At 39.8% G+C, this 14,355-nt stretch overlaps 1 protein-coding gene across 6 annotated transcripts in view; it reads right to left on the bottom strand.

Moving 5' to 3' along the window:
• CHST9 (carbohydrate sulfotransferase 9) overlaps positions 1-14,355 on the bottom strand; it is a 251,903-nt gene that overhangs the window by 65,077 nt on the left and 172,471 nt on the right. The gene's annotated exons all lie outside the window — the stretch shown is intronic.

Here is a 14,355-nt window from a genome sequence, read left to right as displayed (position 1 = left end):
TGGGGCAATGCTTGAGGAAAGAACCAAGATATAGTTTTCTTCTAGATGGCTAGCCAGTTTTGCCCAAACTCATCGATTAAAAAATACATCTTTCCTCCACTGATGAAATGCCACCTTCACTCACACAAAATATCCACCTACATTCAGGCTGCCTCTCAACTCTGCTCCGTCTATTTGAATTTATGCAGCTTTATGTTTTAATGCTTGACTATCTAGTCCTCCTTTTTCATTCCTCTTTTTTTTTTTCCCCTGTTAATTTTCAAATAATATAAGGGTGGAAGCCTCTACACAGGCTGAAGGTGACCTCTGGTTGTTAGCATATATTTGACAATTGTGCTCACAGATAAATATCTTTTTTTGCTTTTTGGGTTTTTTCGCCCTGAGCTAACATCTGTGCCAATCTTCCTCTGTTTTGTAGGTGGGTCACTGCCACAGCATGGCCACTGATGAGTGGTGGAGGTCTGTGCCTGGGAACCAATCCCAGGCTGCTGAAGCAGAGCGTGCTGAACTTAACCACTAGGCCCTGGGGCTGGCCCCGATAAATATGTTTTTATTTCACAAAATAGTTTCTGAAAGACTACAGAGCCAGGCACTATCCTAGGCTCTGAGGATAGGGCAATAGATAAGAACAAAAAGGTCCTGTTCTTACTGAGCTTACATTATAGAAAGGGGGGAGGGAAACAGTCAACAAGCAAATCCACAAATAGATAATGCAATATTGCACCATGAAGTGGAAGGAAGAAAATAAATGGGGATGAGATAGAGAGTGAGGGGAGGAGGGAGATATTTTAGATAAGCTAGCTGGGGCAGGTTTTCTGAGTGACATTTGAGCATAGCCCTAAGTTAGTTAAGCTTCAGTTTATCATATCTAATTTCCTTCTAAATAGCTTGACCTTGATAGTTCAGTGTCTAAAATAGAATTTTCCATCTTTCCATTAAAGTCTGTTCCCCTCTGGTGTTCACCATTTTGGTTGGTGTTACCATTCTATCTCTAAGACATCTAGACCCTGAGACCTTTGAGTCACTTCCTTCTTTCTTTTCTTTCTGTGCCTGCCCGTTAGCAGGTCTACAGCAGCTTCTCTAGGACATCTTCACCAGCCATCTCTTTCTTGCCTTGGCCATCGCTGTGGCACGTGCCTTCATCTTCCCAAATGAGATTATCACATTTGCCCCTAGACCAGTTTCTCTGCCTCCACTTTTCAGCCCCTACTCACCCTGTGATATTAACCTTCTACAGCTTTCTGATAAAAACCTTTGAGCTGCTGGTGGAAAACATTTTTGCCTACAGAATGAAACAATAGACTTCTCAGAGTCAGGATCCTGCAAAATCTGAGGTCTGCACAATTCTCAAGTCTTCTTTCCAAAGCAACCCTTACTCTCTGCCAGGTATGATTCTAAACACTGTATGCATTGATTCATTTAATCCTCACAACCCTCTGAGGAAGGTACTATAATGACCGTCATTTTACAAATGAGGAGGCGGAAGTGCAGAGAAGTTAACTGACTTGTCTAAGGTCACAGAGCCAGCACATAGAGAGCCAGGATTTCAATTGAGGAAGTCTAGCTTTACAATCTGGCCTCTAACCAGAGTGATATACACTACCTTCTACCATTTCAAAATCCGTTCCTGCTTGGGTGTGATTGATGCTGTCTCTCCAGGCAGGAGTGCTCTCACCCTAGCTCTATTTCTGCTTGTCTAAGTCCTTAACGCCCAGCTCTGGTAGCCTTCCAACCCCTCTCTAACAAGCCTCACCCTCAGTGGTTGCTCCCATCTCAAAATTCTCAGGATAATTTTAATTAGGATAACTTTAGGATGCGACACCCACCACTGCACAGTGGTACACCTGATTTTGTATATGTGTTCTGTTTCGGCAACTAGAGTGAAAACTACATCAAGGCAGATACAGTGGCTTACTCCTCTGAGACCCGAAGAAAGACATAGCTCATTCAGTAGGTACTTAATGTCAATTGCTGACTGGGTTGGTTATAGGATACTTTATGAAAGAAAACCTGTATCCAGATGGTAGTGAAAACTTTAGTATGTTTAAGTTTAAAACATGCCATATAAAAACTTAAGAATAAAGACAGAGATATTCACTCAACAAACACTTATTGAGCTTTTGCCATGCTCTAGGCTTTGCTCTACATCCCTGTGACATATCACTGAAAAAATGAGACTTAGGTTAGGCCAGGGGATGCTGTGATAACAAAAGACTGCCAAGTCACAGTGCTTAAAATGAAAGGTTTATTTCTTGGTCATGCTATATATTCTTTGACGGCTGCCAGGGAGATTTTGCTCAAATTACTCACCCAGGGACTGATCCCAATGGCCTCCATCTTGAAAGGTGTGGATGCTATGTCAGAGGGAGAGGAGAATGTGGCGGAGAGTGTGCTGGCCATGAAAACTCTGCCCAGACGTGGTACATGTGCTGTCTGTTCACCTTCTATTGGCCAAAAACGCCACACAGCCTCATCCACACTTGAGCATAAGGGAACCAGACCCCTACACTAGACTTGGAAAGAGATACAGTTGAATGTCAGTGGATGGCTCCCATGGCTGCCCACCAACAAAGATTTCTGCCTTCTGGAGCTTATCCTAGAGGGGGAGGTAGACAATAAGTCATAGATACAATAGATAAGTAAACTAAAGAATCTGTTAGAAGACCATAAGTGTTATGGAAAAAGAAAAAGAGTAAGACAAGGGGCTGGGAGTATCAGGGCTGTGGTGGAAATGACAGTAGGGGTGCAGTGTAAACTGGGGTGTCCATCAAGGCAACATCATTGAACGAGGACTTGGAGGAGGTGAAAGAGTCAGTTATCGAGGAAAGGGGGTTCTAGGCAGAAGAAGCAGCAGGGAGCTTTAAAGTGAGAGCATCTCCATGTGTCTGAGGAACAGCAAGGAAGCTAACATGGCTGGGGCAGATGGGGACGAGCCAGGACCTAGGAGCTGAGGCCAGACCGTGTGGGGCCTTGGAGGCCACTGTAAGGATTCTGGCTTTTACTCTGAATGACGCAGGGAGCCAAGGGAGGGTTTTGAGCAGGAAAACAACATGATTTCACTTAACTTTGGGAAGGACCTGAGTTAAGAATGAACTCTTGAAGGGTGAGCGGCTGCTGCAGTCATCCGGGTGAGCTGACGACGGCTCCGGCTCACACAGCCTGATGGCATTTTTCCTTGCCATGGGCTCTGATTTCAGATTTCCTTTCAGAAGTGTGTTTCAAAATGTGGTTTTAGTTTTCAAACACTGCATGACACTGAGAATGAAATCTAGTTTCTTCCCACGGCCCCCATGATGGCCTCTGCCTTCCTCTAGCTTTGTCCTTTGACGCCCTGCTCTTTGTACATGAACTCCAGGTACACTGGCCTCCTTTTAGGCACTTGATTTCCCCAAGTTCTTCCCAGCCTTGCTGGACATTCCCTTCATGAGAACACTCTCTTTTTTTGTGTCTCAGCTCAAATGCCTCACGTTAGAGAGGGCTTCGTTGACCAGGTAGCTTAAAGAGGCTTCTCTTGGTTATTTTTGGTACGATTCCTCTGTGTATTTCCTTCCTGGCTCTTAAAATAATCTGAAATTTTATTGCATTTAATTCCTTGTTAATTGGCTATTTCTGACCACTACAATGTAAGCTTCACGATCAGATAGCTGGGACTGGGTCCGTCTTGTTCTAAGTGGAATTTCCAGTGTCTAGATCAGCCCTGGCAGAATTCACTGCCTGACAAATGTGTGCAAGAACAAATGAATGAAGAGTACTGAAGGATAAGTTGGAATCAGTGAAGCAAAGATGCAAGTCAGTGGATAAAAGGTCCCAGGGGAAATTAAAGAGATTATCAAGTATCTCATAAAGACTTGAGAGGGGATGCTTTAGACGGTGAGGTGTTTTGTGAACCCCAGACTGGATACCATCCTTCTGAGTGTGCTGGGCACTTATCATAGTCTCTTTTAATGATCTGTTTTTGTATCTGTTTCCTCCACCAGGGACTATGTACTATTCTTTCTTTTATCCCTGGTGCCTAAGTTTGACAAATACTTTTTGTACCAAACTGTATGGACTACTCATGTCTTCTAACTCTCTCATGCTGAGCTCTCTAATTAGATCCTTGTTAAAAATAAAATCTTATCATGAATCTGGTAGGGCCTTCATGGAAAAAACTTTGGACACATGTCATGATCTTTCAGATACATTGAGATGTTTCTAGTCAAGCCACCATCTGGGTCACACATTCTATTAACGCTATTTTGGCATGTTCCATCAATTCATGACAACATTATAATACCTGAAGTATAAGATTTGATCTATGATATATGACAACACAAGGAGAAGTCTATTTCCTTTTAAAAGTTTTAAAACCCAATACATTTTGAAATGACAGAAATAAGGGACTAATAACATGAAAATCCGTGTTCAGGAATGGGTAGTGGATGCTGGTAAGCATTAGTAGGCATGGCAAAGTTCTTTAGCCAGGTGGGGACAGTAAGTCACTGAGACACAGAAGCAAATGCTGCACTTTCCACTTTCTTTAGTGACTATGTGGAACACTGATGGGCTAAGTAAAAGAACAGGAAACATTTAGATGAGAGAAGCATGAAGAGTATGAGGAAGGAAGAGGTGGGAGGAGACTAAGATGTGAAGTATGTTTTCTGAATCTTAAAACTGCTGCTAGTTGGTTTCCACTGAAAATTTGTTAGTGAATTTAGTATTAGGTTAAAGTTTTGTGTTAGGTGAAAAAAATCAGTTTCCCTATGTTTGTACGGTGTTTGGCAGCTTTCAAATACTTCCAAAATCCACGATCTCATCTGACCCCCCCAACAACTCATCAGTAGGCAGAGCATTTATAAATGAGAAGAGAGGCTCTAAGCTCTGGGTAACTTGCTCCAGGCTGCAGAGCTGTTAAGAGGCAGAGCTGCCAACAGGGATCTTTTGGTAATGTACCTACTGTGTCAACCTTACTTTGTCACTTAAAGCTACTGTTTTATTACATCAGGTTCTCCTGAGCCAAGGTTTCAGGGGCAAGTTATGCAGTAAGGACAGGCTTCCAGGAGAAGCCAGTAAGGGATAGGGGAGCAGGATGAGGAGGAGGAAGGAGCCAAATATGGATGATTCCAGATGCCAGACTCAGCCTGATTCTTGAGGGAGGGGTGCTATGGAGGGTAAATCACATCTCAGAATTTATTCCACCTCAAGGCAAAGGAGTTGGACTTTCGTATTCCTACACATCTCTATCATTAGCCAGTTAGCAGTGGGTACCTTCCACCAGCTTAGAAGAGCACCCTGTGCCTGGAGCAATCCTCTGAAGGGTACCTGTTAGCAGCACAGCAGACTTGAAGGGGTTCTGACACTGTACCCCAAATCTATGCTAATCAGCAGGGTTAAATGAGCTACTGTAAGTGGGATAAGTGAAAGCAACTTAGAATTTTTTACATGCCATACGAATATAAGAAATCATTTTATATCGTTGCATTCTTAGGGCAGACTGAACATCCAGGCACCTTCTTTGTAATCAGAATCAGATAGAGCTGCAGTAACCTGACTCTCTCCCTGGGGAATCTGATCAAAGATACTCATTTAGAAAAAGGAGGTGTGGTCAAGGCTGGACATTGCTTCATTGAATTAATTAATTAATTAAAATTAATTCTATTAACTCATTCTGTTCAGATCAAAGATCCAGCATGGAGGACAAGAGATTTAGCCCCAAGTCACATAACTAACTGGTAAATGGCAGAACCCAGGTCTCCTGACACCCAGTCCAGAGTCCTTTCCAGATCCCCACAAGCAAGAGGAAGCAACCTTGCTTTCCAGCTGGGCAGGGCTGAGGTAAGGATCCAGGAGGGCAGAGGTTAGGGGTGTGTTCCCTCCCTAGACACTGACAGCCAGCATTCCTAGAGCCTGCTCAGACATGGAGAGGAGACTGAGATTTCTGAAGCTGAATTGAGATTGATGTTTTTGAAGTCCTTCTCTACCATGAATGGACTCTCTTAGGACAAGAAAAGCACCCCTGTGACTCATTTATGGAGGCCGCATGGCGTGGCAGGCACAGGTACAGAATCCACATAAAGCTCAAATGGGAAACCAGCAGGACCGGGGCTGGGAAGGAAGCTGGGGGCAGAAGTGGGCATTGCTTCTCAGTTTAGAAGAGGGAAAAAAAATCCATCTCCTTGCATTCTCTGTCATGCGGCCCCATGAAGGGTTTCTTCACAGCTGCCTGGATTAGAGGCTTTATTCCTTCCCCTCACTTTTATAAGGAACAGTCCTATTTGAAGGGAAGAATGAGAGGAAGACGAGGGACCCGGGACTCTCACATGCCTCGGAGCATGCTCTCCAGACCCTTTCAATGTGTGAAGTGCTAGCATGGACCAGAAGCATCCTGTGTAAAGTCACGGAATTATCTTACGAGAAGTCCAACATGCATATCCCATTATATTTTCTTAAATTTCTAAGGAAAATGTGCATCTCATAAGAAAATATGTTACTTGCTATTATAGAAAGCCATTTAATTTGTACTGAAGTTAAAAAAAGCAGTTTAAACAAAACCCAGATGGAAGCTGTCTAAATGCTTGGGTTAGAAAGAAGATTGGGTCAAATACAATAGTGGGTCCTAAAGCAATAGCCTGCTGCAGGGAGTACAAATCTATCCGCATTTAGTCTAAATGTAGAGTGACCTTTCACTACCAAGCCTTGAGCTTAAAGTCGGCTGCAGTTATTGGAAATCATTTCCAAAGGTCATCTGCAAAAAGAAAAAAAGTAAAATGGATTTAAAGATGCCTCCCATATATGTAGAAAGCCAAGTCTGCAATGCTAGTCAAAAGTAATATGGGGGAAATCATTGTTGCTGTGATGACTTTTGAAAATAATCTAAAAGGTCTAGGGCTACACAGATAACAATTTAATTTTCTTTCCTTACCCATCAGTAGAATTGTTCCTGTGTGTAGTGCTAAGCTTTGTACCAACACCATACATATAACAGAAAAAGAATATGCAGTATTATTTAGGAGGGAGTTACTGAGATCCATTTGCTTTCATTAGATCGGGGATAATATTACACTGAAGCCAAACAGAGAACATTCTGATGAGCAAAAAGTCCGACTCTTATTCCAAGTGGTGACATTTATATGCAGGGTGTCCAACAGGTCATTAGAAATTTTTCAAAGGGCATATATAGCTGAAGCCACTAGGGCATGATTACATGTGCCACCTTAATAAGTTTTAAAAAAACTTCACGAGCTCAGCAGGAGTGCAGAAACACTCTCCTGCCGTCAGTGAATGCTAAATGAGCCCCTTTCAGATGCAGGCAGAAGGAGAGCAGGTGTGTGCCTGTGTAAGAAATACGTGCTTTGATGATTCTCAAAGACATTCTCTTCTCCTATGCTTGCTTTCTTTTTTCAATTAAAAATGATATTTAATGTGGAATCGATTTACTTTTCTTGTAGTAAACAGAAATTCATAATAAATTATTCTACTTTATTTAATTAGGAATCCCTTTGTCTCAAAGATTTCCTTTTCATTCTTTCTCACTAATCTCTTTCTTTCCCCTTTTTCTGATTTTTGTGTTAATATAATTATTTTGCTTTTTTGCACTTTAGATAGATACCTTAAAGACAATGATGACATCTATATAGATGATTTATTTAGGACCTGTATGTTTATTAAGTACTAAATCAGAGTATTAACAATTCTTTTGTTGTTTGCCCCAAGAAAAATGTATGGAACATCTGTTTGAGTGCTAGAACTCCCCTAGACACTGGAGCCCACATAAATTAAAAATAACCACCTCGTCTGCCCTCACAACTGTTGGTCTGGTGTTGTTAGTTGAAGAGAGAAGTACCGATCACTTGGAATTTGTGACGTGGAAGAACAAACACTCTGTTCAGAAAGAAATCTGGGTTCCAGTGTTGCTTCCGACACTTACCAGTTTTGTAACTGGAGGCAAGAAACTTCATCTAAGACTTAATTCTTCAACTGTAAAATGAGAAAAATAATATCGGTCCTACCTACCTCCCAAGGCTGTGGAGACAATAAAAATGAAAACTTCGTGAAAGTGCCTCATAAATTCCAAAGTGTTATGTAAATTTAAGGCACTAATGCATTGGAAGTGACAGATTCAGTGCCTAGCTCAGTGCTAAGTAGAGTGGGTTTTCTATAAAGGGAGGAATCCAAGAGAGAGTCATGACTTTAGCAGGCAGTAAGAATTTTCTAGGTGACTTAGGTGACACAGCCTCTATCTGTGATTTTTTTTTTTTTTTTTTTAGAATTAGGGCCAGTATGTCAGGGGAACAGAAGGGTCTTTTATCCTTGAGAATGTTATCCTGTGCTATTACATTCTGGAAATGTGCCCATCCTGTTTTGTTGTGAGAATTTGACCATGAATAGTTCCCCTATAAAATGTAAACACTTTGTGCCTTTTATCCTCTTGCTGACAACCTCTTGCATCCATTTCTTTCATTATAAAAGCAATATGTTCAGGGTGAGCCCTGTGGCCTAGTGGGTAAGTTCAGCATGCTCTGCTTCGGTGCCTCAGGTTCAGTTCCTGAGTGAAGACCTACACCACTTATCGGGGGCCATGCTGTGGTGGCAGCCCACATACAAAACAGAGGAAGATTGGCACAGATGTTAATTCAGGCCGAATCTTCCTCAAGCCAAAGAAAAAAAAAGTGGAAGACTGGCAACAGATGTTAGCTCAGGGCAAATCTTTCTCAGCAAAAAAATAAAATAAAATAAAATAAAATAAAAATAAAAACAGAACAAAACAAAAAGCAGTATGATCATAATAGAATATTTGGGAAAGATCAAAAAACAGAAGTGAGGAAAATATCACTCATAGCACCACCATCCTCAGACAACCACTATCAATGCTTTATTTCTTTGCTCTCTTTTTTTCCCATGCATGTATTTTTTTGGTTGGTTGGTTTTATATAGTTATGGTCAAACAGTTATGGTCAAACTGCATATCTAATGTTATAGTCTGCTTTTGTTTCCCAAATAACATTATAAAATAAGAAATTTTCTATGTTTCCATTCCCTTTCTCTCTTCTTATCATTCAAAACTCAAGTCCTGTACCATCTCCTTTTGGTAGCTTAACATGTCCTGCTAATTTGATTTACATGAGCCTCAGCTGCATTCTAATAACAAGCTTAGGTCACCACTGGAGTCCATCTCTCTTTTTCCCCTAAGTTAATTGAATCATCAATATTCCCCATTTTACCATGAGCTCCTTCAATAGGAACCATGTCTATTGACTTTGAGTACAAAGACCCTAGATCAGTGGCTGGCATGGACTGCTCAACTATTATTTGTAGAATAAACCACTGAACATTGTGATAAATTCTTAGCAAAAAATCATGAGTGTCTGCTCTACAGTCGTTTGAGTAGATAAATCACAATTCCTTAAAAATCCCTCTATTGTAGGTTTCAAAATTATTACTACAAATAACTATGTAATTAATATTTTTAAATATACATTTTTTCTGTATTTCAGTTTTTTTTAAACCAAAGATTCAAAGACGGGAAATTTTAGGTCTAAATATTTTTTTATGACGACGTATATTGCCCAATGACTTTGAAAGAAGTTGCATCTATTTTCACCATTTCCAGGCTATATCCCCACATTTGTCAAGATGCCACTAAGACCATTTAGTGTATCTTCCTCCAGGAAGCCTTCTGTGTTCCCCTACCACCTCTGACCTGTCAAGCTTAGGTGTTCCTCCTCTGTACTTCTATATAACCCTCCGCCATAGACTTACGATGCTTTATTACAGTGACATATTTACTCCTCCTTTCTTCCAGACAAGACTATGAGCTCTTTTAAGGCAAGAGACAAGTCTTACTAATTTTTATAATCCCCACTGCCCAGAAGTCTAAGAGATTCTCAAAACATTCTTGCTGACCACAAATAGCTAATATTTAATCCAACTACATAATAAAATTGATCCACGAATAAAAATAATAATGGAAATGATTATTATGTACCAAACATAACGTGGAGGCCAGAGAGATATAGAATTTGTGGAATTTTTTACTCTGGAAATCTTGACAGAATTAACATTCAATACATGCTATAATATTCAGTTATTCAACGAGTCACATGCTGGAGTCAGAAGGTTTGGGAGCAATGAATTTTCCCTTCTACATAAACCTGCCATTACTCTGTTTTATACAGCAGATTCCCTTCCTCCAAATATTCCTAGGGTTTATACTGCTTCATGCAGATTCAATTACTAGTACTGTTGCCTAAGGCAAGCAGCCCTATCAGATACAAATCTGTTTAAAAAAAAGTCCACACTTTTCCTGGGAAAAAAAGATTTTATAATTTATAACAGTTAATAATGAATATTTTACCAAAACCAGAAAATGAGCAAAGTGATATGAAAGAGGTTATGGAATTATTTCATAGCAACCCAATGGCCAAAAACAGAAGCCAGAATATTCTATGTCTAAATTCCAGTGCAAAAAGGAAAAAATGAGGTGATCTTAAAGATTATAGGGACTACTTTTCACTTCTTTGGTCTTTCTTCAAAATGTTGAACTATAGTCGTCTATATAAAAAGGATCCTTAAATATGTAAGGAGAATTCTGTGAGGTTGATGGAAATGGATTAAGGCTACAGAAGACTCCTAGTTTTTCTCATTTTTGCACATACTCTCATAGCAGAGTTGGAATATTACATATCATTTTTTTCTAGTTTCCCAAATTAGAAGTGGATTGGGAAATTAGGATTGGTTGTGGACTGAATTTTACACGGTCAATAAAGGCTTTGGGTTTTGAAAAAACCCATAAAATAAAGTATCAGTAAGAAGAAGCTAAATGTTCCTTTATACAGGGCCCAAAACACAAATATGTACAACCAGACCAAGTCCTTCACAGCCAAATGCTGACTTATAAACAAAATCTTGCTCATAACCCACGCGGATATGAAGGCTATTCTTCATGGCGAGGTCCTCACCTTCATCCCATTCACAAAAAGTAGCCACTCATGTCTGGCATCAATCACCATGTGAATTCCTAACATACTTAGCTGCAGTAAGTATTTGCTAAGTGGCATGTTTAGAGGAGAGCAGTATCAATCATTCAAGTGTTACTAATTTCCATTGTAATGAGCACTTGAGAAAGAACAGTAAGTTCATTGTTCAGGAATACATGTGCAATCCTGCTGTTGATCACCAATAAACATGAACTCATTTTCAAACTCTTAGCGCTTGCCTCTGGCACATGGACTTGGAGGTATGATTTCTGTGGGTAATTATCCCACTTGGAGTGTATTCAGTGCTTTGTAGTTAACAAAGGCTTCTATTACATAACCTCTCAGATCCAAAGAAGCGGAGGCCTGACAATTTAATTATTACTATTAAATTTGAGGCTAACTCTAATAATTTCTGACAAGCCCCCTATCGTTGTCAGCAAATTCAGTGGGTTGAGTCAACTTATAAATATCTGTTGAATTCAGTCACTCTTTTCCTCCGTCCTCTCATAGCCCCGGTTCAAGTTCTCATCAATTCTGTTTTGATCAGTTTCAACATTTCTTTTAACCGGTCTTCCGTACTCCAGTCTCCATCCTCCTCTTCCCACTCCCCAATCAATCCTCCACGCAGCAGTCAGACTGACCTTTAGAAAAGCAAATCTATTATGTTATTTTCCCTCCTTAACATCAGTCAATGGCTTACAGCTGCCTTTAAGATAAAGTACAAACTCCTACACGGGGTAAACAAGACCCACAAGGCTCTTCATGGTCTGGCCTCTGCCCAGGGGCTAAATTCAGAGCCTCCCAACACTGAAAAGATTATGGTACCCTACTCCTTAGTTCCTTCACCCATTTGTAATTAAGAAAAAGGAAGAAACCACAAAACACAGAACACATATGCAGACTGTAGTTAAAATTTTTTCTTAAAACATTTCTGATTACAAAATTCTGGATAAGTTTATCAAAGCAAAACTTCTCTCACTTTTTTTCCCCTCTGCTTTACTGGTGCTCCTAAGAATTTGCATACTTGGCCAACTGGGTGATCTAGAACTGTAGTTGTCTCTCCAGCAAAAAACATTCACGCAAACAAAAGAGTAGCAACAACAGAACTCCACATATGCCATTAGTAACTTGTTCATTCATTTACTTATAGTGAATTCATTGTGTGCTAGGCACCATACCAGCCCCTGTTGGGTACTGGGGATACACAGTGAATGGGATGTTGTCACTGGCCTCAAGGAGCTCACAATTTAGAAGGGTGGGAAAGAGGTTGAAGAGGCCTTGGAGACTCCAGTTTTTTCTTGAACACCTATTATGACAGGTATCTCAGTGTTCCTTGCCTTCTTGAAGTTGCCATTCACTGTGCGTTCTTCTATGATTCCTTTTTCACAAAAGAGTTCTACAAATATTTATTGATTTACTCAAAAATTATGTAATTCCTTTTCAATATGACAGTCGTTCAAGAATAAAATTGAACAGAATTCACTTACTCAAAAAATTATATTGAACACCTACTTTATGCCATACTCTGGGAATTCAAAGGCCCTTGCCTTCAGCTCCTCATGGTCTAGTGGCAGATACAGATAAGGAGACAATTATAAAGTAGTACGACAAGAAGAGTGATGAGGGACTGGATCTAAATCTGTGTGTGTGTGCACATATGTAAGGAAGAAGAGCTGATCTCCAAGAAGGTATTAGCCAGGCTAGGAATCATGATGGGAAACCAGGCAGAGGCACTGTCAATAAGCACCCACCTGGAGGTATGAGCAAGCATGGTAGGTTAGAGGAAGCCTCTGTAGTAGGGATGGTGAGAGTGTAGGCCCTGGGCTAGTGTTTATCAAATTTAGTGGACCTGAAGAACCTGTTAAAACACAATTTTCCAGTTCCATCTTCAGAATTTCTCATTTAGTAGGTCTTGGGTGAGGCCCAATAATTTGTATTTCTAACTAGTTCCCAGATGATGCTGGTGTTATTGAACCATGCTTTGGAAACCACTATCATGTATATAAAAATCATATATGCCCTAGGAGTATAAATAACAAAGCTTTATAGTTATTCCAAAGTGGATGCCTCTTGCAATTTGGTAAATTATTACTGAGTCCTACTATATGCAACACACTATTCAAGGTCCTGTTGTTTTCTAGGGTCAACTCTTCTTCACCTTCACATTCCCAGTGGTTTCTAACCCCTTCACTATCTTGATTTTTACTAACAAAATGTAATTATACCTTTTGATGACACTGACTTACGATTACTTTAAGGAAGGCTTTGCAAAAGCCCTAAGATGAAAACCCAGATTCACAAAATTTACTAGCCATGAATACTTGGGAAATTAATTTAACTCATCTAATTATAAGTTCTCATTTATGAAGTGAGGAAACACCAATCTTATAGGGATTTTGTGAGGATAAAATGAAGTATCAACTTGCACAGTGCCTGTAGCATAACCAATGATCAAAAAGCGCTGGCTCAGAAAGGATGGTCTTTTCAATTAATTATGCTATGGCAATTGGTTACTCCTATCTTCACACCTGCTTCACACCACAAACAAAGATTACTTCCAGATGGGTTGTAGAATTAACTGAGAATGGTAAACAATAAAGCTTTTAGAACAAAACATTGGGTAACATCTTCATGAACTTGGAATAAGCAATACTTTCTTAAATAGGGTACAAAAGAACTAACCAAAAAAGAAAAAATTGGTAAACTTGGCTACATTAAAATTAAGAAACTCTGACTACTCAATGACAACATTAATATAATAAAAATAAAATCCACCAAGAAGGATAAGATATGTGCAATGTGTGTATCTGACAAAAGACTATATAAAAAACTCCTACAAATCAATAAGATAAAGTCAACCACTCAGAAAAATGGGGTAGAATTTGAAAAGACACTTCATAAAGGAGGATTCTCAAATGTCCAAAACCATGACAAGCTACTCAATGTCAATTGGTCATCAGGGAGATGAAAATTCTATGCCACACACACTCACCAGTATGGCGAAAATGAACAAGCAATGGCAAGCGTAGGTGAGGATATGGAATAATAGGACCTCTCAAGCACTAATGGAAGAGTGTAATGTGCACAATGACTTTGGAAAACTCTTTGGCACTCAACACCAAAGCCGAGTATTTGCCCATCCCACGAAATAGAAAAATCACAGAAATTCAAGAGAATTTAAACTTTAAGTGTTATTCTCTCGGGAAAAGTCAAAACTTTTAGGTCCAGAAATGAAGGCAGATAATGAATTGTGTTTCTATAATTTTATCAATGGGTGTCCCATAAAAAATGACAAAAGGATCCAAGAAATGTTCTTCATCTCTGAATTTTTTATGCTATCACCATAGTGCTGAGATTCCTATCAAGCCACAAGTATTGCTATGAAGACACTGCAAAGGCA

Source organism: Equus asinus, chromosome 7, assembly GCF_041296235.1.
Source record: "Equus asinus isolate D_3611 breed Donkey chromosome 7, EquAss-T2T_v2, whole genome shotgun sequence".
In the NCBI taxonomy this organism is placed as follows: Eukaryota; Metazoa; Chordata; class Mammalia; order Perissodactyla; family Equidae; genus Equus; species Equus asinus.
The sequence above is the reverse complement of the archived record's forward strand: the minus strand, read 5'-3'. Positions and strand labels throughout refer to the sequence as shown.